General features: G+C 35.7%; 1 pseudogene; it reads right to left on the bottom strand.

The window, feature by feature from the left end:
* LOC149576414 (uncharacterized) overlaps window positions 1-25,596 on the bottom strand; it is a 39,250-nt pseudogene extending 13,654 nt beyond the window's left edge.
* Between the last annotated feature and the right edge of the window lie 1,457 nt (window positions 25,597-27,053).

Raw genomic sequence — 27,053 nt, 5'->3', positions numbered from 1 at the left:
ATGTAGACCAATCTTCTTCTTCACTACTTTCATAATCATTATCAATGTAACAATATGTCATGTCCCCTTTTCAAATAATTAAAAAAGAAAATCTTTACTAAGGCAGGCAGGCCGAAGAAAGTGAAGTTTCGGAAAAAGGGGGTTAATCTTTGGAAACCGTTGGACTAATAAATGAAAATTATTATTAAAATAAGTTTCATTAACCTCTCTTGGATTTGAATTACATTTATGCCCTCTTTTAAGGGGTTTGGAGGCATTTTGGGCTCATTCTAGAACTTGATTTTTGCTCATTCTTTGTTATTCTTCAGAGGCTGCCAAACCTGTGGAGAAGGAGACCCAAGAACGGGAGTTTGCAGGTTTCCAGGGAGACCCAAGAATGGGAGTTTGCAAGTTTCCAAGAAGGATAAGGATGGGAGTTTTAAGACATTCCATGTGCATGCTCATATAGAGTATGCCTTTGTGCTGAACAGTTCAGATTTGTGAGTTTTCGGGTGTGTTTTTGTATGAGTTTGGTGTTTACAGTTGAGTATTTCATATCAGTTTGGATCACTGCTGTATATCAGACTTTTAAATGTTAAAATAGAGCTGAATATATATATTGGGACGTGATTAAACTTTTGAGATAGATTATTAGTATTTTTGTGGTGTTTCCGGGCATATTTTGTGCTATTTCGGGAGCCCGATGAGCATAGTTTTGGTCCTACATTTTCGAGCTATTGTGTAAAGGCTATATGGATCTGGAAATGTCAATTTATAGGCTGTTATGCTACTGAAAGTTCTGTAAAAATTTCCATTTTCAGATTTATTAATAATTTGTGAAGTTGTGAAGCTTTTAGCACTATTTTCAGCATACCCGATTTGGGGTTTCTTGAGGAATTTGGTGGATCTTTGTGATATTAGTTGTTTGATTTTAAAGATCTGATTAGAGGTGTGAAATATCATGAAAAATCAGAAAAGGGACATTTCAGTGGTATCAGAGCCATGATCTTGCCAGCCTGAGGGTTTGTAGAAGTTGCAGGTCAGTTTTGACAACTACCCAGATCTTGCATTTCAGTTTTTAGAACTACCCAAATCTTGCATGCCATAATTTATGGTTGCATGTTGCTTCTAATCAGATGCATGCCAAAATTTATGGTTGCATGCTACTTCAAATCATTTTCATGTTAGTTCTTGGTGAATTTAGTGGTTGTAGAAGTTTGCATTTTAGTTTTGACAAGTACCCAGATCTTGCATGTCAGTTTTGACAACTACCCAGATCTTGCATGTCATAATTTGGTGGTTGCATGTTGCTTCTAATTATTTTCATGTCAAAATCTATGGTTTCATGCTACTTCTAATCATTTGCATGTTAGTTCTTGATGAATTTGGTGGTTGTAGAAGTTTGCATGTCAGTTTTGACAACTACCCAGATCTTGCATGTCAGTTCTGACAACTACCCAGATCTTGCATGTCATAATTTGGTGGTTGCATGTTGCTTCTAATCATTTGAATGTCCAAATATATGGTTTCATGCTACTTCTAATCATTTTCATGTTAGTTCTTGGTGTTTGAAGAATTTATATCCTATTGGGGTTACACTCTACTTTATCCAGAATGGACAGGTATAGTACAGAGTCTCAGAGGAAACGATCTTGGACAATTGATAGCCAGAGTCAAAACAGTAGAAAGGATGGTTATTTAGACATTCGATATAAACTTATGAAAATAAGCCATGACATGTCTAAACAGTTGGTTGAGCACCACCGTATAATGAATGACATGTTATCTGACCCAGCTAAGGTGGATAAGTTGACTGGATTTCTATTTTGCAAATTTTCTCACAGGACAGATGACACAATTCCCAAGAACTTGCATGAGGAGTTTGAGAAACTAGCTGATAGCTAGGTAGAGGTCTCAGATTCTACTCTACCACAGGAGGTGGTGGGAAGGGATATTACACAGATTGATAGTAGCAGTCGACTTGATACTCAAATTGAGACAATTGTTTACAGGTCGTCAAAGGGTGATGCCACAGGTATTCAGGATGGTATAGTTACAACAGGCAGTGACTACAGTGTAGTGGGTTCAGATGATGATTATGAGGATGTTGTTGTGCAGGATGCTGAGATACCTGGTAGAGATGAGTAGACCATTGAGCATTCATGACTTTGCTGAGAAAGAGTACCAGACACAGTTAGATGCTTCATCACATGAGTTTGAGGCTGGTAGTACTTCACATGATTTGTCCAGCCAGCTGAAGGTGAACAAAGATAGTAGTGTGACTTCATTATCTCATCATGACAGGTATGTGGAGTTAGTTGGTATTGGTCATATTACTCAGGTGAGGAGTTTGCTTGAGTTACCAGTTGATTCTAGTTTACGGATATGGACTCGAGATTGTTATATTGGCATTTGGGATTCAGTTGACTGGAGATCTTTAACACTTTTTGGTAGCAGTGTTTGTTTGGGTGCTATCATGGATTTGATTAGCAGATTACATGGTGTTGTCTTTTCTTGTGCCAGTATCTTGTCTGATGTTGGTATTAGTTTTTATACACCAATGTTGGGCTTTGTTCATATATACAGTCGGCCATACTTGCTGGAATGTGTTGATGATATTTCATATTTGGCAGTGTGTATAGATGAGTCCCAGGATCATATTGGCATTGATGACATCCAGAAGGATGCAATGGGCAGTTTTGAAGACTTAGTTTCCTTGGGTATAGAGGAGTTGGACAGCAATGCTAATGTTTTTGATACTTCGTATGTTGATATGAGCTTTAGATTTGATTCACAGGATATGGATGGTAATACTCTAGAGACTAGTAACTTTGAGGACACTCCTTCAGATAGTGCATCAGAGGAGGTTTGTAGGAGAAAGTCAAGCCAGTGCCATCATGTGTCTAATCAGTTGAGAGTTAGTGACCAAGACATTGCTATCACTTGCCAACATTTTGATGCTATTCGTCAGTTGTTAGCAGTTTATGGATGGGGTTCTCCTACTAGTGATGAGCAGGGAGGAATTTATCTTTCCTTGACAGAGATCCACTCTTTATGGGAGGCTATTTGGATTTTTAGTATGCAGTTGGTAGCTGACAGATATTATCTTATGGAGTGGGGCAGTACAGCATATGATGCATTGTTGGCCAAGGAAGATGAGGTGAGTGATCTTACTGAGCAGCTTGAGGTGACTTCTAAGATTCTTGAGAGTACACAATTGGCTCTCAAGGAGTCACAGTTTCATTTGGCTAAGGTGACCATGGAGTTAGAGCGACTACAGTCTTTACCTGATTCTATACAGTCACAAGCTGTGGTGTTTGGTGATCCGAGGATGTCCATGGCCGAGATTTTTAGAGACAGTGGAGATGGGGATGCATCCATCCTTGATACTAACATTGGCATATCAGGTTCATTCCCACTAGAGTCAGGTTCAATTGAGTTGGGTGATGTAGCAAACTTTTGTGGTGTGCCTGACATGGTGGTGACCTCTAGTACTAATGGCACGAAGACTAGAGATGTTGTATCAAAGACCATGTGTGACGTTGGTGAGCTGGTAGTTGGCATGGTTCCTACTAGTAATACTACTCCCTTTGCAATGTCTTCAGAGGTAGTAGTTAGTTCCAACTTGGTTAATAATCGATTGCAGTTAGTTACATCTGGATTGCAGTCTGAGCCACTGACTAAGATTGGTGCATTCTATCGGCATTACACTGTGAGGTATGCTCATCTATCTACCTTTGATGACCATGTTGATGAGATGATGATACAGAGATGTACTTTGGTTCCTAATGCTTATCATCAGTTATGGGATAGTTTGATGCCTCGGGATGAGAGTTGTGATGGGCATGACATGGTGATAGGTCCTGCAATTGACAGGTTGATAATACATGACTTAGAGCAGGAGTTTTGGAGTGATGCTTTAGCAGGTGTTGTTATTAATTCTACTCCTTTGCCTATGACATCTCTTGACTTAGCTGGTGATCAGTCACAGTGGGTTGTATCACTTCTTCATGGTGAGCTGTTGACTGAGGTTGGTTTTTTTTATCAACATTATATTGCAGGGTATGTACATCAGTTAGCATTTGATCCTTGTGTTGAGGAGTTGATGGCAGACAAATTTGGTTTGGATTCCATTTCTTACTCTTTATCTTGTAATGTCTTTTCACCATCAGTAGTGTATGGGAGTTATGGTTATAAGATAGTGGCCGATGATTTGCAGAGTTGTGTTGACTACAGGAGTTGTACAGTGTGTGGATTCTCCATACTTGGTACAGTTTCATTCGAGAGGGTTCACCATTGTTGCAGAATTGGATTGTACATTCCATATAGGCCAGTGGGATGCGTTGATGGTATTTACTGTGTTGGTAGTTTGATTTGTCCACTTTACTTGGGTTCTGATGTTCTAAGAGTTTGTGCCTCATGGGTTTTTGATTGTGGTAGTGGTGATTTCGGAGTTTGGTTGAGCTATAATTGTCAATTTGATTATGGATTCCTCTTGGTCATATTGCAGAGGATATTGCAGGAGCCTGTGTTAATTGGTAGTAGTATAGTTCATGACTACATTTGGGATCTAGGTGGATTGATTGGTTTATTGTTCAGCCATTGCTTGAGGACAAGCAATTATTGGGAGGGGAGGACTTGTCATGTCCCCTTTTCAAATAATTAAAAAAGAAAATCTTTGCTAAGGCAGGCATGCCCAAGAAAGTGAAGTTTCAGAAAAAGGGGGTTAATCTTTATAAACCGTTGGACTAATAAATGAAAATTATTATTAAAATAAGTTTCATTAACCTCTCTTGGACGTGAGTTACAGTTATTCCCTCTTTTAAAAGGTTTGGAGGCATTTTGGGCTCATTCCAGAACTTAATTTTTGCTCATTCTTTGTTATTCTTCAGAGGCTGCCAAACCTGTGGAGAAGGAGACCCAAGAACGGGAGTTTGCAGGTTTCCAGGGAGACCCAAGAATGGGATTTTTCAGGTTTCTAGGAAGGCTAAGGATGGGAGTTTGAAGCCATTCCATGTGCATGCTCATACAGAGTATGCCTTTGTGCTGAACAGTGCAGATTTGTGAATTTCCGGGTGTGTTTTTGTATGAGTTTGGTGTTTACAGTTGAGTATTTCATATCAGTTTGGGTCGCTGCTATATATCAGACTTTTAAATGTTAAAATAGAGCTGAATATATATATTGGGATGTGATTAAACTTCTGAGATAGATTATTAGTGTTTTTGTGGTGTTTCCAGGCATATTTTGTGCTATTTCGGGAGCCCGATGAGCATAGTTTTGGTCCTACATTTTTGAGCTGTTGTGTAAAGGCTATACGGATCTGGAAATGCCAATTTGTAGGCTTTTATGCTGCTGAAAGTTCTGTAAAAATTTTCATTTTCAGATTTATTAATAATTTGTGAAGTTGTGAAGCTTTTAGCACTATTTTCAGCATACCCGATTTGGGGTTTCTTGAGGAATTTGGTGGATCTTTGTGATATTAGTTGTTTGATTTTAAAGATCTGATTAGAGGCGTGAAATATCATGAAAAATCAGAAAAGGGACATTTCACAATATTTCTTACCTTTGTCTTTGTAGTCCTTGTAGCTTTTGAATTCTTTCTTGCCTTTGTACTTGCCACCCTTATTTTCTTCTTTTCCTTTTCTATTTGGACACCTTACAGCTATGTGACAACCTCTTCACAAGAAAAGAAGATCAAATGAATTTTTCCTTTATACTTCCCTTTGCCCTTGGGAAATCTTCTTGCAAGTAATGCTTCAATGACTTCAAGATCTTCATTAGAACCATTTCATCTTCACTATTAGATTTCCTTTTAGATTTAGAAACTTTTCTCTTAAGTAATAGCTTGGCTTGAAATGCAGACTCAAGATTTCTAGTGTTAGGAACATAATTGTCATAGTTATCTAGCTTAAATGTTGTCAATCTTCCCACTAAAGCATCCAATATTATATCATTCTTGGGATTACATTTCATCTCTTGAATTCCTGACACTCTAATTGCATATATAGGAAGAAGTGTTTAGAGAAACTTTCTTACCACTGTCTCATCTTCAATCTTTCCTTTTGAAGTTATGATTGCAAACACACTAGCTTTTATGCTTTCAGTGTATTTTTGAATATTCCAATCTCCTCTCATCCTTATTTGATCAAATTGACCTCTAAAACATTTTTTCTTGACTCTTCTTACATTATCATCTCCTCCATAGGTTTCCTTCAGCTTGGTCCATATCTTATGAGTATTATCACCGTCTTTTACTTTGTCAAATTTAGCACAGCAAGAAGTTGAAGCAATATCAATCATCATGATATTATAATTCTTCTTTTCTCTAATTTCTTCAATAGTCATGGTTCCAACAGGTGTTGTATGCTTGGCATCTAGGTACTTTATTCTTAAGTCTTCAATAGTTTCCAAATTCAATCTCATCAGTTCCTACCACACCTTGAAGTTATCTAGGTTCAGTGTAGGGATCTCCCTTTTGCAAGACATCCTAATCTTTAGCTTAGATCCTTGAAACCTTCTCTACAAGTAGCAAAGGTTCTAATACCAATTGTTGGAAATATATGAGGAGTGACTGAGAGGGGAGGGTTGAATCAATTACCATAAAAATAAATCCCAAATCCCTTATATCTCAATACAAATCAGAATATAACTTATTCTGAATCTCAGTTAACACAGAGATACTCGGTTAACACTAACAATTTACTGTCACTTGGTAAGTACTAAAATATCAACTGTAACTTAGTAAATACTAAACATGTAGATTTTAAGATATTAAGTTTGATTAACCTTAATTAACTTAGTTTCATATACATAAAATAAATAGCATGAACACAAGTGACACCAAGATTTAATGTGGAAACCCATTTTGGGAAAAACCACCAATTGTAACTAGTTACTATTTTTCACTCTTTTGAAGTGAGCCCTGTTAGGAGACAACCCTGTTAAAGGTTAAAAAATGCACTATTAGGTGTAACCCTATTAAAGTATTTAATCACCCTATTAGGATTGGCCTTATTAGAAGTCTTTAGACACTTCAATCGTGAAATGTCAGCTTGTTAGAGGATTTGGAAAATAGCTATTAAGCTAAGTCTATTAAGAGATTTGATACATTGTGAAAATTATTAGAGAGTACAAATGATATGACCTAATTTTTGATGAAACTATATTTCTTTTAGATCTTTGTTCTAGCTTGAATACTTGAACCTCCTTGATCAGATCAAACTTTGCAGCTCGGTCAACTCAGGATACTATGCTATCCTTCTAATTTGCTTCCTTGATTTATCTTTTCAATCTCATGCTTTTCATATTCAATCCCACAACTTGACCTTATACTTATATCTTTTACTATGTCAAGTCAGCTTGAATACATTTGCAAAGATTCAATATTCATCCCTTAATTTAGCTAGACCTAACAAATTAATTTGTTAAACTAAATATTTTTATTTAGGAAAATCCTCCATTATTTTACCTAGCTTAGTAGACAATAACTCTGAAATGATTTTCTTGTGCTAACCAAGTGAACTCGATTAACATTTTAATTTTGTAAACATCCTTTTATAACCAAGTGAGCTTGGTTAACACTAGTTCCATGCTAACTTTCCTTTGTTAAATGAGTTAGTTTGATTAGCATTCAATTTCTATAAACATCTCTTTGGTGCCCGAGTAAACTCGATAGATGATATCTTCTGAACTTGGTTAACTCTAGAATACTTAGTAGACACTGAAAACTATCTTCATCACTTGAGTGAGCTTAGTAGACATTGACTGGTAAAGATATGACATTTTGTGAACATCAAAGATAACATACAATTGATTAATTATTTTCAAAAAGATCATCATAAATGATCAAATTATAACCCTAACTAACTCTTTATTATTGCAGTAGTGAATATTTTATGAGTGCCATCCCCACCATAGTTTTACCTTCATCTTGGAGGTTTCTGTGTTGCCAAATATTGTGTCATATGTTGATTACTTATTTATGTATTTTATTCATGCTAGTAGATGTTAGATTTATGATTACATGTTATTCATAATGATGCATAATTAAGGTTAATGAGGATTTGGTGAAATTATGTTGAGTATGATTTATGTTTGAAGTGATAAAAAATTTGAAGATCATGATTCACACCCCCCCAGCATCTCACTTTCCCATTATTTTTCCAAAAATTCGTATCAATATTTAGATCTCTCAGAAAGAAGACTAACCACTTGAGAGTAAAAGATCTTGGAGATGGAAGCCTACAAATTAAGAAAGGTGATTGAAAATTAGAAGCTTGATTTGCATATTGTATTGGAACAAGTTAAGGCTACAAAGGAAGAACTGCATAAATCCTTTAAAAGAAGGAAGGAGATGGAACTCCAGCAAAATGACACACAATACCAAGAAGAAAGCATTGAGGACTTATGTGATGAAGGTAGATCTAGTAAAATTGATGCAACAACCCACATGCTATCACTATGGAAAACCATGTCGTACACCAAATGTTTGTAGGAGAAAAATAGTAAGTCCAATCCTAAGCCTAGTTTTAATGGTTATTGCTTTAATTGCAGCAAGGATGGACATAAAGCATATGCATGTAGATCAAAGACATGAGTTGCATCTAGATTTGAAGGGTATTACAACACATGTCAAAAGTATGGTCATAAGTCATAAGATTGCAAATCTAATGCACAAAAAATGTTGGACAACCAAAGTTCAAGGAAATGCAACTAGGAAAGGTGATGCAATAAATTGGCATTACAATACTTGGGTCACTTGTCAAGTATGTGGAAAGTATGGACATATTGCAGAAAATTGTGCAAGGATACATCTCAGAGGAAGATCAAGAATTTGGAAGAAATTTGGTATGGTATGTTTTCCTTGTCAAAACATTGGTCACCTAAGTAGAGAATGCAGGAACTGAGCACCAACATCCAATGATGAATAGAATAAAGGAAAAGAAAAGGTTAATGTTCAAGAAGTGAGAAGATAGATGAATCAAACCCAAGAGAAGAAATCTAAAGGAGCTAGTAGCTCAAACAAAGAAGTTGTGATCACCCAATCCAATGAATTAGGTGATTCCAATACCACAAACTAAATAAAGAAGTATTTATGGAACTATATTTCAAATTATCAAATCATAAATCAATTCTTAAAATTGAATGCATAAACTTCCAAATTAGCATAATATTAGATGTATAAGGACATATTTGTACAATGGATATGTTTGGATGCTGAGTTGAAAAGTTAGTAATGGTTAAGTGTTAATATTGAAGTTTGAAAGGTGTTACGTGACAAAGAAAGAATTTCAGCATAGTCTGAGGTGTAGTATTGACCAAGTTGAAGCAATCTTGGAAGTTTTAATACTAAGTTTTGTAATAGTGGCTAAGATAGCCTGTATTGCACCCACTATGGGTATAGAGCATTGATGAGAACCTAAAAGAATTTTTTTGACCTATATAAAAAAAAATTTAATCATTTTGGTCACATTGCATTCAATTTTTCAAGAGCATATAGAGCCCAAGTGAATTCTTGGTGAATTTGAGCAAGTCTGGAGAGATCTTGTTACAAGCTAGAGTTGTTGCACCAAAAGATTGACATATTAATGCTCAATACAACCAATAGACTTATAGAAGATAGGAGGCAGTTAAGCCATGTCATGAATCCTAAAGGGGAATGTTGGTGGTTAATCCAAAAATCCCCCCTTAGTGTTACCTTAGGAGATTTGAACCTATGACAAAGATTTGATACCACTTATTACAAGCTAGAGCTATCATTGCACCAAAAGATCAACTTGTTAATGCTTGATACAACCACTAGACTTATAGAACATATCAGGCGGTTAAGCCATGTCACAAATCCTAAAGGGGAACATTGGCGATTAGTCTAACAAATCTATAGAGTGTGATTGACATTGAGAGCATAATTGTGAGATTTGTGTTGAAACTGAGTAAAGAAGAGTTTAGTTGAGCCACTTATTGATATAATACCATCTAGCTTGTTTCTAGCAGAGAAGAAGATGGAATTAGAGTTTAGAAATATTGAATTAAATTGAAAGAAAGTCGTCAAACCACCTAAACTCAAGGTGTATCCTCATATTTTGATGAAGGGAGATTCTTCTAGAGCCCTGTCCTTGACCCGTCCAACAGTTCTCTTAATTCATGATGTCCAATCATGTTATATGCAAAATTGGATACGTTGGAACATTTGAGTTGAGAAGTACCTATGAGAATATGATATTGATGGTAGATTGTGTTTATATGAGATTATTTTGAAATAAAGAATCTATAATTGAACAATTATTTTTTTGTCGTTGATGTTAAACTTGCTACTTGTTAGTAAGACAACTGCTTAGTTGATTTGAGTACTATAATTTGTTTTTTTGAAGAAGAGGATTAAATTAAATATGATAACAAGAGAACCTAGAGGAAAGGTTGATTTATCGTATGTAAAAGGAGTACAAATATTAGTTAAGACAATGATGATATAGTGTATTTTTTATTTGCTTAAGGTTACAAAGGTTGCATACATTGATTAAATCTAGAAGAACAATTAAGAAGAATTGTGTCTACCAAGCTTGATCGAGTGCATAGTAGGTGCCGAGAAAAGTTAGTGCAAGCCAAGAAAAAAATTAGTTGGAGTCAAGAAAAGTGAAGATTCAGTGTATGTTGAGTGAACATAGTGTAAGCCGAGTAAAGTTTAGTTGATATTGAGCATCATTAAATTTTAGTGTTTGTTGAGTAAACTTGTGGAAGACAAGTGGAAGAACAGTATGGAAGTCGAGTGATAGTATTCATGTTAAATCATAGATTTGATAAATTTGAGTCAACTATTTTGTTTTCTTGAATTGCGTGAAGTGTGTGGAAGATAACTACAATGAGTTGGTGGCACAAAATTCAAGGTAAACCATTTTGTGACAAATTCAAGGAAGATTGAAGAAGAAGTTTCTAAAGAAACCAAATGGAAAAGTGGGTAGATCATTGTATCCTACCTAATCCTACCTAACCCTAAAATGGACGATTGTGGTGAAATGGAAAAATATCTTAATTTTTTATTTATAGAGATAGTTGGTCAGAAGCAAAGGTTGTCATGTGCGAGAACCTAAGGAAGATAGGGAGTCTAGGGTATTTCTTCATTTAGTGACCAAACTAAAGAGATTTTTATTAGCAAGCAAAGCAAGAAGGCTTACAGGATTGGATGCTTGAAGGGTGAACAAGCTATCAGAGATGAAGTGTGTGAAAGCCAAGTAGAATGGAGGATTGAAATAGAGATATGTAATCTGCAAGTGAGGTTTAATTTGTTATCAAATCCAGCCTTATTGTTACTTTCTAACCATTGTAATAGTCTAGGATAAATCCTTTGGATTAAGGTTGACCTTTTCATTTGTAAATCCTTTAACTAGGTGACATTCCAGATGAATTATCCAAAGTCCTCTAACAAGGCTCACTCCTAATAAGGTGATTGAAATCCTCTAACCAAGTCACGTTTAACAATGTGTATTGTAACCTTTAATAGGGTTGGCCTTTCATAGGACATCACTTTCGAAGAGTGAGAATGAGTAGCATGTTACTGGTGGTTTTTTCCAAATTGGGTTTCCATTTAAAATCATTGTGTCAAATGTGTTATTAAATCTATTATGTTTCATCTTTACATTTCTGCAAAGTTGTTTTGACCTAGGACAGTAACCTGCAAACTTTAAGTATTGTATGATCTAATGGATGCATGCATAACAAAGTTTTATGGATATGGGTCTACTAAGCATTGAAATTTTTTCTTCTACATCTAGACCTATGGTAACTTATTCACCGCCCCTCTTAGTTATTCTAAAGAATTCCAATAATTGGTATCAAAGTCATCTTCTTAAGAGGACTAGTTTGAAGGTACTAGAAGGAAAAGATCAAGATGTCAAAAAGAGAGGTACCCAAGCTTAAAAAGGATAGCTTCCTTGCATGGAAAATTTTGATGAAACTACACCTAGGAGGTTTTGGAAATTATGCACAATCTACTAGTATCACTAAGCATGTCAACCCTACTGGAGCCCTAACTGATGCTAATCTGAAAAAGAATAAAGAACATAATCAAGCAATGTTGGAGATTGCCTCTACCCTAAGTTATTCTAAGTTTAATGACATCAAGGGTTGTGATTCTTTAAAGAAGATATGAGATGTTATTCACACCACTTATGGATGAGACACAAATGTTTTGAGAGCCAACTCTAAAAATCTTATAGGTAAGTTTGATGACATGAGGATGGATGAAGGTGAGAATGTTGCTCAAAATTGCTCTAGAATAAAAGATGTTATTAATTCTATAGGAGGAGCTACTAGTAATATAGATGATGAAATTATATTAAGAAAAGTACTAAGAAAACTACTACCCATCTATGCTATTAGAGTTTCTTCCATACAAGAATTAAGATGTATACTAGTTGTTGGCATTATATTGTATTTGTCATTAGTGACAACACTTACTCAATTCTGAATAATTACCAAGTTCATCACTCAGTCTACAGTGTACACCAAGCATTCAGTGGTAACCTTGTAGGTTCATCACTTAAGTAGTTCATACCAAGCATTCTTGAAGCTACCGATTGAGCGTGCAGTCAAGCAGTTCATACCGAGCATTGATGAAGCTACCGAGTGGGTGTGTAGCCCAGCAGTATCTACCAAGCATATAGTGTTCACTGAGCCTCATAGTGTTTACCGAATGATGGAATTCCAGTGTTTACCCTATAATGAAAGTGTAATGCTTACCGAGTGAAAGCAAGGTAAATGAAGGATTCAATTTTTATCGAGTGATACTATATCTACCGAGTCTCCAATGGTTACCGAGTTTCAAACTACATTGTGTGATTAGTATGGACCAAGCTTCTACTTCTACCAAGTACATGATGATGCCAAATAATGCAGTGGATGTTGAGTATCAGAAGGTTACCAAGTCAGCTTGAAGAACCCGAGTTTTCTACTGTTTGGCCGACTCAGTAATATTTTGTTCACTTGTGTTTTGGCTGACCTTGCAATTGTGATTATTGGAATGGTATATGTGTAATGTATTATATCATTCACAATTTATGCATGAGAGTATCAAGATAGACATGTAATGCTTTGAGAATAATGAAAGCAAATTAGTAGCAAAGTAGAGTATTCAACAAGGTCTACAAGGAGCAATAAAGATTCATCAGTCATAAGAGGTGTTCGATACTTCAAGGATCTAATTAGAAATCAAGTTGTAATTAGATCAACTATTTCATCCTAATAGGTGAATTAGTTTTGTAAATCCTTTAATAGGGTAGACTTAACAGTCTTTGTATAAATCTCCTAATAGAGTGCATACTTCATTGTATGTTTAAATCCTCTAACAAGGTGGACCTAGCAGTCCTTTGTGCTCCTAACAAGGTAGATCACTAGAAGTGGTCAATGTAAGTCTTAATAGGCTAAATTCATACTGCAGTAACAAAGTTTTGTGGGTATTATCCCCACCCCAATTTTAATTTCTATTTGGAAGGTTTCTAGGTTATCAAATCACTGTATACATGTGTTATAAATGTCTGATCTCTTATATATGTAGTAGATTAGATGAATGAATGGTGAATAGTATATATGGTTAAAGTGCTAAATTATTTAAAAGTTTTGAGGTTACTGATTCACCCCTCCCCTCTCAGTAACCTATCATATCTTGAATATTTCCAACAATTGGTATTAGAGCTTTTATGGTTCTCAAGATAAAAGTTTGATAGCTTGAGCAAAGATCAAGGACAATGGAGATATTCAGACTTGACAAAGCTATTGAAAATGAAAAGCTAGATCTGGAAATGGCCATGGCTCAACTCAAAGAAGCAAAGGAGCATCTTTCTCAATCCCTGAAGAGAAGGAAGCAACTTGCAAGACAAATGAATGACCATCAGTATGTTGAAGAAATGGTTGAAGACCTTTTACCATCAAGCAGTTCAGATGAAGCTAATGAGGCAATCAAGGAACTCCTAGCAAAGAATGGCTCTTTGCAGGAAGAAGTAAGAAAGCATAAAAGAGAACAAGAAATCCAATCAATCAGGCTATGTGAAGTTTTGGAATAGAGAAACAAGGAAAATAAAGACTTAGAGACAAGAAATAATCAATCCCTTTATCATGAAGATCTTATAGATCAACTATCTAATGCAAATGAAGAAATTATGAATTTGAGATCTAAAAATGAAAGCCTGAGGAATGATTTAATCACTGAAAGACAAATAATTGAAAGCTTACAAAGTGACTTGAGATCTGAAAGACAAATCAATGAAAGTTTGGAAAATGACTTAATCATTGAAAAGAAAGTCAATGAAAGGATAATGAAATCTCAAGCAGACATGACTCAATTAAATCAACAAAGTGAGCAAAATCTTCATAGACAAAAAGCTAAATCTGGTCTTAGTTATAAGGAAGAAGGTGAAACCTTCAAACAAGGTGCCCAAAGGAATCAAAGACCTACTCGCAATCACTGTGGTAAGTTAGGTCACACATCAAACAAGTGTTGGAGCAATGGAAAAGGTAAATTCAATGGTAAATGCTACAAATGCCATCAGCATGGTCATAAAGCTAATGAATGCAAGGAGAAACCAAAATTTGAAGGAAATTGTCACAAATGCAAGAAGCATGGTCACAAGGCATTCCAATGCAGATCCAAATCATTCAATCTAGCTGAACAACTTGTTAAAGCAATATTTGGATGGGACGACAATACCTGGTGCAGATGTCATTATTCTTGAGAATATGGACATATTGGTATAAACTATGTAAGACATCACCTAAGGAAGAAGGACACTATTGTAAGATGTTATACATGCACAAAACTTGGTCATATAGCTAAAAATTGCATGAACATAGGAAGAGTTGAAGATGAAAAGAAAGCTAAAGCTGATAACATTTGGAAGTAGATAAGGCAATAGTCGATTCCTAAATCTACTGAGCAAGATAGTTCAAATGATGACAATGTCACTCAAGAAGTGAGTGACTCCACCATCTCCAGTTAAGATCCATAAAAAAAGATATGGAACTACATCTTCTAGTGATATCTCAAGCAGTTCCAAAATGAAACAAATTAAATGATCCAATCACTATTTTAGATACAAAGGGTCACAAGAAATTAGGTCATGCTGAGCAAGGTCAGTCATAGACTCAACCAAGCTAGGTTGGGAGTAACTAAAGTTCTGTTTGATCATTGAGTTGTAAGCACCTACCGAGCAAGTGAATGACATCCTATCAAGCACTATGTCATCTCATCTACCTTCATACCAAGAATTTATGGAAAAAAATTTGTCAAAATAGCAGAATTTCATTTTATTCTTTACTGCAATTAAAGAGCTAAGAAATTTCCAGCAATTCCAAAGCAAATTCCAAGTGATTTCAAGCAATTTTCAAGTGGAGAATTTGTTCAAAATTTTATTACACCTACCAAGAAATGATGGTATCTAGGAGTAGTAGTAGCACCAAGGAAAAAAGAGGTTTAGAAATGCTAGTTAAAGGTGTGGAGTGGAAGGCATCGAATTTCAAGATAGTTCCAGCAATTGCAGAATCACTTGACCCCAATGGAGCTCAATCGCAAACTCCACCAAAGGTACTTCTCATAAATGACATTCATACACATTTTAAATGTTTTATTCAAGAGATTGGAAACCTAGAGATGGACAATGCCCTAGGAGAAATGAGTGTTGATGGCTCTTCAAAACCCAAGCATAAGCATCTAGAGACCAAAGGGTTAACCCATATCTCGCATATGCCAAGAAGTTTCCAAATTAAGTGGATTAGGTACATACTTAGTTGTGTTCACAATGGGCAACTATGGTTAGAGAAGCCAGTGTTAATCACCAAGAAGATGATTCATAAGATTACCGGTCTCCCCATGCTAAGTAAAGCAAAAACTACCAAAACCCTAGGTCGAGAGGAGTTACAGAAGAAAACCCTAGCTGAATGGGATGGTAGAGGTTTGAAGGTCAGCACTGTATCTAATGTTGAATTAAGGTTTGGCATTCATGTCATTGCCCACAAAATTTATAGCTCCAGTCATTTGAACAGTGTAACCTATGAGGCTGTTGATTTGGCATTCAAAATTGTGAAGAAAAATCTTGAATTTGACCTGTCAGAATTATTGTTGAAAAAATTGAATAAAATATGGCTAGCATAAGGACTTCAAAGAATAATCTCTGCAAATTTGGTTCCCTATTAATTTGTTTATTTTTCTATATTCAAAAATTCTTTCCATCAAAGGGCTTAGTTGTATGGAGAAAAGATATTCTAATTTTATATCATATTAATGAGTTTATTACTAAGATGGGTGAAAACTTTGAGAAGGTTATGGATAATTATTTTGAAGATTTCAAGGAAAGAATGAATAATAGGTTCTGAATTCCACCAAAACTAGTCAAAGATTACAAAAATGATGTATGCTTCATGGTTCACTATGATAAAGTATACATTCAGGCAGTCAGACCCTGAGTTGCATGGGTGAAACCTCTTCCTTATGAGGTGAATATTGATGAAGCCAGGGACATTATTGAAGCACTAGTAAATGAGCCTATAGATCCTAAGCTTCCTCCCTTTGGCACTTATGATGAAGCCAAGACTAGAATTGAGCTTGAAATCAAGCTACCCCAGGCTATAAGCAAAGGCAAGAGAAAGATAGAAAAGTTGAAAACTGTAGCTGGCCCTCTTATGATTACTCAAGGAAAAGGTGAGGATGAAGAAGAAGAAGAAGAAGAAGCTAAAGAAATTGAATCTAAAAAAGAAGAGAAACTACCAAAGAAGAAAGGGAAGGTGATTATCACCAAACCTAAGAAGTAGCCTACTGTAGTGTTCTCAAGAAGAACCAAACAAGACAAGCTGGAAACTATACTTGTCAAGCCTCCACTCACATTTGAGGAAAGGCTAAAACAATTGAAAGAGGGAGCTAGCATCACAAATTTCAAAGCATTGAAATTTGAAACAAGGATTGATGCAGAGAAAATGCAGATTGAGGAACTGGTACTCAATAAGATGGGAAAATGGAAATGCTCCCCAGACCAGCTTGCCCCTCAAATCTCCAAAGAGCTATTGGAGAGATTGCAACCAAGATGGGAGTTAGCCACCCAAATAGCCAAGGACATATATGAGAAATTTCTAAAGAATATTCTACCAAGTCTTACTAAAGCATAAATAAAGGCAACAATGAAGAACAATGAAGGTAAAATGATGATTAGATTTCACACATGTTTGGTTACAATTAAGGACATTGAACATGTTGTAAGAGATGCAACAAACATGTGGAAGAACATCTATCATTTGCAAAAGCCTAGTGATGATCTTTTTGAAATCAAGGATGATGATAGTAGTGACAACGATGATTTTGGTAGCACTCCATCCATCACAGTTACTCTAGGAGAGCTGCATGCACTAATGGAAGAAAAAGAGGAAGAATAGAAGGAGGAGGAAGCACTTGAGGAAGAAAAAGATGAAGAAGATCCAGTAAAAATTGTAGCAGAAGTTACTGCATCCCTTCCTCACTCTCCACTAAAGACAATTAAATATACTATGGAGACAGCTTCTGTAAGTGAAACTTTGAGCACAATAGTCACTACCATAGCTCAATCTTCACCAGCCACCTCCCAGCTCCAGGTATCTAAAATAGATGTGCCAAGCACTTCATCTACCAAGTTGTCTATCACTTCTTTAGCTATCAAGTCAACCTCCTTAGCTCCTTCACCATTAGTAAGTGTAACAGTAAGTTTTACAATTTTGTCTCCATTAATTCTAGTAAGTTCTATAGTTTTGTTCTCATCAACATTTGTATCCACTTTGACTCCAATTAGTTTAGATATTACTATGGGTACTCTAGTGAGTGTAATACCATTTTTGGGAAGTGTTTCAATTTTTTATCCAGTTAGTACTTCTGTTGGTATTCAATCCTTGAATCCTATCCCATTTTTCATTGCTAGCCCTTCTATCTCCACTATTGTGTCTATTCCTAAGGTCAAACTAGTCATCACAGAAGTCAAACAAAAGCATCCATTAAAACTTCTAATCACTAGAAAGAAAATTGGAGAAGACATTGACTTCGACACAAAAATAGTGATTCCAAATATTGACTATGACAACGCTACCATTTAAGAGATGAGGTTAGCCAGTCATGTAATGTCACTCAAGACATATTGAAAGAATATAAAACAAAACACAATTCCATAAATGCAATAATTTTTTTTAAAATTATCTCAACAAAAGTTCCATTATAATAAAAATACATAAAGAGTTCAGAACTATAATGAAATACAATTTCATTTCTTGACACATATGTCCAACTTTGGAACCCTAAATGTTGATTCAGAAGTAACTTCAATAAACATCCTTAGCTACTTGAATCTCGAAAGCACCTAAAAACCACACAAAATGCAACATAACACAAACAGGGGCTCAGCACACACTGAGTTAAAAGGCAAAATCCATCAGCATACATGTTAGTACCAACATATAGATATCCAAAAACAGATTTCTAATCCATCTAATATAGTGCAAATATGATAATAATATGCAAGAAGTAAACAATTACTTTTCATTGCAAAATTTAAACTCGCACTAAGAATAACTCATAAATGAAACATATATATTCTGAGGTGTCATCGTTATGGCACTAAGTTTATGCATCCAACTATGGTATGCTCATAGTCATCCTATAACTGTATTCTCTATTTTACTTGTCATTGACAGAATAGAGGCATGCCTTTTCTCCGTACTTAACCATATAGGTTTAAGTCATAGGTAAGGCCAATTTTCTTTTATGTGAAATCAACCCACCCAATTTATTTTTAAAGTTATAACTAAATTAATTAACTGAATAGGATAAACCAACTTCAGCCACCTCGATATACATTCATCACAGATATTCTTAAAAATACACATCAAATAGATATACTAAGAATGAACATGCAGCAATTATAAAATCAGTTTACAATATGATACTACATCCTTAAATCCATCTGTAACACATCTTATACTGCCAAGTTCAAAGGTAAATATGGATAATTACATCAATAGGATTAAAACCTATAATATCAAGATTGCATAGATACAATTGAACTGTTGCACAGCTCAATGATACTTACAAAATATTCATACTATACTTTTAATTCCCTGCTGACCTAATAATCTATACTTAACATCGAATTGACCAAGATAACGAATCATAATGCACATGATATTCACATCATCAAACATGTATCAAAATCTGCCTCAATTCATATACTACTTTCATTTTTATTAAGAACTGAAATTCATCTTACATAATAAAAGAATTCGGTCTTAAGCATCTAATCTCAAACAATTCAATAAAGCTAATAGATCACATTATAATCATAGTAAAAACTAAGTACAACCAAATCTTAATAAGAGATCGTTTAACTAAGATATCAAGATAAACCAATGTCTATAAAAGTAACACCTCTGTTTTGACAATATGCCACCACCAAAATAACCACAACAACATATTAAGATGTGATGTTTAAAATTGATTTGGAATATAATTCACAATATGCAAAGTGACTTTCAGCATTTTACACAACTATTTAACAATATGTCGATAGCCTGATTATACATGTATGTTTGTTTTCAAAATTACAATTTATACATTATGTCAAAAATGTCATTCCTGTTAGTGATCAAAAACGAACAGAATACAACTTCCTTTGAAGGTATTTCACAAAGATCAACTAATGCTTTTAACATGTTTACTGCCGACTGTTCTCACTAAATTATCTAAAACCTAAAGTTCCATATTCACATTAAAAACCAACTAGTTACAATATGCGTCGAACCTCATTCCATAACAGAATTTCCGAATTCACCCAAAATTCATTCTATTTAGGCTTATTTGACTTAAACAATTTAAACCTCCCAAATACAAATTTAACATAACAATAGTTATGCTGTTACAATATAAACCAACTTCAATTATAATACAAGGTAAATGCTTGACAAAATGTCGATGCTCACATTTCCTACTATCGACACTTCAGAAACAAAAATCTCATAGTCTATGAATGGAATATAACCACTAAGCACTAAGATTGCGACATCCAATAAACTTATTGTGAACAACATAATCATCCATTAAAACATAAGACCCTAAACTCCGCTAAGTACATTTCTAAACTAATATGCTTGTTTATAGCTGAACTGTTTGACAAAATGCCGATGACATTAATTTCATAAGAAATTTAACTCAACTGTGTTTTTTTTTTTTTTAAACACTAATAGTCCATCTAACAGCATAACCAACCTAAATTTGAAAACCATTGTTTATGAATACGCTATACTCTATTTTGAATAAGATATTGGGATAAACAACTATACCCTAGCTCAAATGCAAAACCCAGTAAAAAAAAAACCTGATTCCATTTATCGAGTTGTTTAACTCTAGACGTATCACACCATACACAGTGACCTCTTTCTCCTCAACATAATAAACACCCAAAAATGTACAACATAACACAATGATAGTTTCACTCAAACTTCTAATTTAAAACTCAAAATTTGGCCAAATACAATTAATAGCTGAGAGCTATGCGATAACAAACAATAAAGCTCAGACATATCCATATTTCCCAAGTACACTTTCATAACCTCCCTTGAGTATGGGAACAAACATTGCCTAGAAAATATCTCTGAACCTTGCCTATTTCCAGGCTCGAAAGTAGTTTATGCAAATGTCCTTCAAAAAATTTTAAAATCAAACTTCTACCATTCCTAATTTAAACATTTAAATGCAGTAGCAAGAGAGAGAAGGATAGAAAATGCCCCTACGTGAGGTAAGAAGACACAACTTGTTCAACAAAGTCCCTGCTACACAACTTGATGTGAAGCCCAAAATGCCAAATCCAACCAAAGTTCAAGATGCAGAGATGGAAGAGCTTGATAAACAAACTGGCTATGAATAATATCTCAAGGCTCAGCCTCATATGCATGAAAATAATTCCAACAAACCCTTCCATGTTTCCGAAAATCACTACAACTTAGTTCACAAATGTATCCCAAACAGAGCACGGCGGCCATAATTCCGGCCAAGCCTTAACAGTAAACCCTCTCAAAATTGAAATGATCAACAGAACACCAAGTTCCATAATGCCTCTTTAATATTGCTTTTAATGCTACAATGCAACATAGCGATATGGGTACAATAAAAATAAACCCATTACCACCGCCATTTTGGCATTTTGTAACAATGCAAAATTCACATCATTTAAGCATTCAAGACTAATTTACAAAACAACTAGTATGCATGATCTATCATCCACGGGTAATAAAACTCTAACTTAAACAAGTGAAGCATTGACATGAAATCAAAACCATTATAGGGTAAGATGAAATTAAATATATTTAACCCTATTCACAACATTTGCAAATATACCAAGTCAAAAACCTCTAAGGTTGTGATTAATCTATCTACAATTTATATGCATAAACCTTGTAAAACTTAACCTCATGAATACTTGATACCCTATTTAATGAATTCTTATAATCAAGTTTACAATCCTTAAAACTCAAATTAAGTTAAGAACTTAAAATGTTTTATTCCTTCAAAGTAATCTAATATAAGCAACCGAAAAATGTCAGGTATTAAAACCTCTTATATTAAAATCATAAGTCATCTGTCATATCTAGATAAAGTAATGCTGATACCGGAAACACACTCAACAAAAGTTTTATGTTCTTGCTAAACAGAATATAATCAAATTCTGATTGAACAATCAATGTATCAAACTGAAAGAAATTAGATCACAGCTAAGTCATAAAAGTAGAATAACCAAAAGAAGGAGTCAGGCATGACACCCTCCCCCACTAAGCTTTGACTTTCTCCTGGAAGTCAGCAAATAAGTGCGGATGAGTTGTTCTCATCATTTCAATATCCTCCCAGGTAGCAGAAGTTTCATCATTGGGGTCCCATAAGACTTTTACCTGCCTTATTTCTCTTCCTCTTAAACTCATAGTTCTTCTTTGCGTGATCAGCACTGGTTCCAGCATGACCTGCCCATCCAAAATTTGCAAATGTTTCCAATCCAGCACGTGAGAAATGTCAGGAATATACTTACACAAAACTGAAACATGAAAAACATTATGAATGCATGAAAGATTCGATGGCAAGGCAAGTTTGTAGGCAACAGGTCCAATCCGTTCCAAAATTTCAAACGGACCAACAAATCGTGGTGCTAACTTGGACCCCTTTCCATAACGAATCGGACTCTTACGCGGCCTAATCCGGAGAAACACTTTATCACCAACCAAGAATTTATGATTGATTCTATGCTTATCATCATATTTCTTCTACCTATCCTAAGCAGTAATAAGGTGCTCTCTGATCCTCTTAACCTGCTACTCCAAATCTAACAACATATCAGGTCCTAGAAGAGTCCTGTCCTCCAAATTGTCCCAACTGAGAGGTGTCCTACAAGGTCTTCCATATAATGCTTGAAATGGTGCCATACCTATGGAACTGTGATATCCATTGTTATATGCAAACTCAACCAAGTGTAGATACTCCTCCCATTTATTCTGTCTATCCATTACGTACATCCTAAGCATGTCTTCCAAAATTTGGTTGACACGTTCAGTTTGTCCGTCCATCCCAGGGTGATAGGCTGAACTGAAATTCAGCTGAGTACCTAACTCTCACTGCATGGATTTCCAAAGAGACGAAGTAAACACTGGGTCCCTATCAGAAATAATCTTTTTGGGAATTCCATGTAACTTAACTATCTGTTCCATATATACTTTGGCAACCATTATTGCATTATAGGATGATCTAACTGGAATAAAATGAGCAACCTTAGATAAACAGTCCACAACCACCATGATAGCATCATGTCTTTGAGCTGTCATAGGTAGTCCAGTAATAAAATCTATCGAAATGGTGTCCCATTTCCACTCTAGAATATTATGTGGCTGCAATAAACCTGCAGGGTGCTGATGTTCAGCCTTAACTCGTTGACATTCCAAGCAACGAGCCATAAATTTTCTATGTCTCTTTTCATTCCAGGCCAATAATAATGCTGCTTAAGGTCAGCATGCATTTTCTTGACACCCAGATGAGCTGAATATGGTTCCTTGTGTGCTTCAACCATAATAAGATCTCTCAAATCTCCTAGCTTAGGAACGTACACATTCCCTCTAAACAGCAGCAGACCTTCAAGATTCACTGAATACCCCTCAAAATGCCACTCCAAGATGCTACCACTGTCCAAAATAGCCTCAACATCTTGAAACCAATGATCTGCGAAAAGGTTCTGTAAGATCCTATCCTTAAGATCCACTAAAAGAATCAAAGAAGATAGTTCATGTCGCCTTCTACTAAGAGCATCAGCAACCACGTTCTCCTTCCCTTGCACATATTTAATCTCAAAGTCATATTCACACAGGAATTCCATCCATCTTCGCTGCCTAGCATTGAGGTTTGGTTGTGTGAAAAGATACTGAAGACTTCGATGATTCGAATGTAACTCAAAATGTTGACCCAAAAGAAAATGCTACCATTTGGTCAAAGCATGCATAATCACAGCAAGTTTGGGATCATGAGTTGGTTAATTCACCTCATGACTCTTAAGTTTTCTGGACTCATAAGCTATAACACGCCCCTATTGCATCAAAACTAACCCTATGCCATCCAATGATGCATCAGTGCAAACCATGAACTCCTTAGCTGAATCAGGGACCACTAGAACTAGTGCAATGGTCAAACATTCCTTCAGTTTCTAAAATGTCGCCTCACACTCAACTGTCCACACAAATTTCTTCCCTTTTTTCTAAAGAGATGTGATCGGGTGTGCTATACTGGAGAAATTTAATACAAATCTACGGTAATAGCTTACTAAGCCCATGAAACTTCGAACCTTGAATACATTCGTAGGTGCTGCCCAATCTACAATAGCCCAAATTTTGGATGGATCCACAAAAATTCCATCACCAAAAATAATATGCCCTAAGTAACAAATCTCAGATTTGAAGAATTCACACTTTTTAGGATTGGCATACAATCTGTTCCTACGAAGACATTCCAAAACCTGCTCTAAATGTTTCTTTTGCTCCTCAACAGTGTTGGAGTAAACCAAAATGTCATCCAAAAAAACCACCACGAACTTGTCAAGGTAAGTTCTGAACACACCATTCATTAGACTCATGAATAAAGAAGGTGCATTAGTTAACCCAAAAGGTACCACTGTGAACTCGAAGTGTCCATACCTAGTCCAAGAAGCTGTCTTATGGATATCAGCTTCCTGGATTCTAAGCTGATGATATCTAGATTTCAAATCAATCTTAGAAAAGATTTGGGCACCCTTGACCTGGTCAAACAAGTCATCAATTCGAGGCAAAGGATACCTGTTCTTAATAGTGACTTTGTTCAACTGTCTATAATCGATACAAAGCCTTAAAGAACCATCTTTCTTCTTAACAAAGATCACCGGAGCACCCCAAGGTGAAACACTAGGATGAATCAAACCTCTTTCCAAAAGCTCTTCCAACTGAAATTTAAGTTCAACTAGCTCTTGAGCTGTCATTCTATAAGGAGTATTGGAAATTGGTTTTGTTCCTGGCACTAAATCGATCCGAAAATCAATTTCTCTCTTCGGAGGTATTCCAGGAATCTCCTTACCAAAAACATCCAAAAAGTTCTACAAAATAGGATGATCGAGAGAAGAACTCTTAACTACAGAATCTTCTAAGTTGTTTACTAAAATGGCAAACAAACTGCAGCCTTTTCGAGCACACCTTGCCAATTGCTTGGCAGAAATTGTCCGCAAAGATATAGGTCTCTTGATTCCTGTGATAACTCTGGCTGATCCAGAATCATCAACACAATTGATTGACTTATCTTTGCAATCCAAAATAGCTTGATGTTGTTCTAACCAATCCATACCCAAAACTATGTCATACGATCCTAAAGGTATAACCCTAAGGTTTAAAGAAGTTGAGAAAGATTTCATACAAATCTTACAGTCAAGAGCAATAATATCAACATTTACCTTAGACCTCGATGCTAACTCCACTTGCCATCTATTTCTTGCCTTAACCATGAGTATATCACAATGTGCAACTAAAGCAGAAGAAATGAATGAGTCTATAGCTCCTGAGTTGAATAAGATAGAAACTTTCATACCTCAAGTATTACCTTGAGCTTCTATAACTGAGTTCTGGTGTTCGGCCTGCTTCTTATCAAAAGTTGCAAAGATACGATGGTTCCTAGCAAAATCACCAACTGTTGCTTCAGACCTAGCTGGCTTAGGTCCAACCTTCGGCTTATCCCAATTAGGACACTGAGACTGATAATGCCCTAACTGTCCGCAATGAAAGCACTCAACAGATTTCCTGAATCCCATATTCTGACGGGAAGGTTTAGGAGATGGCTTGCTACTCTGCACACTCTGAGGTGATTGAGATTGCTTAGGCTGTTCTGAACCTTTGGAGTTCTTATCAAACTTCCTCTTCTTGAATTTTCCACCTAAAAATCTAGTTTTTGAACTATTCTATGGAGGCTTCTGATTCTTACTGACATTAGGGGTAGGTGGATTCATGCTGGTTTTATAAGTAGCCCCATGAAAACCAGACTTCATCGCTATCAACTTTGCTCGTTCTGAGGCTTCTTGCATAGTCAAAGGTCTAAAAGTTCTCACTTCCTCCCCAATCTTGGGCATAAGCCCTTTGATGAAATGTTGTATCATGGCCTTGTCATTTTTGGCCCACCCAAAAAAATTCTTAAGTTCAAAGAACCTTCGTTCGTAAGCTTCCACTATAGAGCCAATCTGCATGATCTAAAAGAACTCCTCAGCACGGGCCTGACGCCAATATTCAGACATGAATCTCTCCTTGAAGCACTCAACAAAAAGTTCCCATGTGACCAAGGAGATATCAATTCCAAGCTTTTCCAACTCTTGTTCCCACCACAAGGAACCAAATCCTCTCAAATGCATAACTGTCCATATGACCTTCACGTTACTCAGGTAACGGTGTAAGACAAAACATCACTCAATATTCAGCAGCCAAGCTTCTGCCGCTGTACCCTACTCTGTACCATAGAAAAATGGTCCTTTCATCTTGGAAAGGTCCTTGAGCTAAGCTCTTGCCACTGGATCTTCTTCTACAGGAAGATTAACACCCTGCACAAGAGGTCTCCTATCATTCGCTCCCCCACCAGGAATCTGGTTATTAGCCCCAATATTATCAAGACGTTTCAGAATTCTCTGAAGTACCAAAGCCTGATCTACCTAATTATTCTGGTTGTTACCAACCCCAGCATTCTGATCAAATTGATCATTTCTAGCATCATTCTAGTAACTAGGACCTCTACCATGGCCCCTACCTCTACCTTTGCCTCTGCCTCTGTCAGCAAGGTCATCCTCAAGAATATCGCGTCTTTGAATTCCTCTAGTGACGGGAGGCATAATAGCAACCTAGAAACAAAAATCTATTAATAACGCATCGATGACGGGATAAACCCTATAACCCAAGAGTCCTGGTTATACTTAACCTGGCGTTCTGATACCAAAATGTAATGCCACTCAAGACATACTGAAAGAATATAAAACAAAACACAATTCCATAAATGTAATAATTTTTTTTTTAAATTATCTCAAAAAAAGTTCCATTATAATAAAAATACATAAAGAGTTCAGAACTATAATGAAATACAATTTCATTTCTTGACACCTATGTCCACCTTTGGAACCCTAAATGCTGATTCAGAAGTAACTTCAATAAACATCCTTAGCTACTTGAATCTCGAAGCACCTGAAAACCACACAGAATGCAACATAACACAAATAGGGGCTTAGTACACACTAAGTTAAAAGGCGAAATCCATCTGCATACATGTTAGTACCAACATATAGATATCCAAAAACAGATTTCTAATCCATCTAATATAGTGCAAATCTGATAATAATATGCAAGAACTAAACAATTACTTTTCATTGCAAAAATTAAACTCGCACTAAGAATAACTCATAAATGAAACATATATATTCTGAGGTGTCATCGTTATGGCACTAAGTTTCTGCATCCAACTATGGTATGCTCATAGTCATCCTATAACGGTATTCTCTATTTT

Source organism: Cupressus sempervirens, chromosome 1 (genome assembly GCF_028749045.1).
Source record: "Cupressus sempervirens isolate cs-2001-9-10 chromosome 1, ASM2874904v1, whole genome shotgun sequence".
NCBI lineage: Eukaryota > Viridiplantae > Streptophyta > Pinopsida > Cupressales > Cupressaceae > Cupressus > Cupressus sempervirens.
The sequence above is the reverse complement of the archived record's forward strand: the minus strand, read 5'-3'. Positions and strand labels throughout refer to the sequence as shown.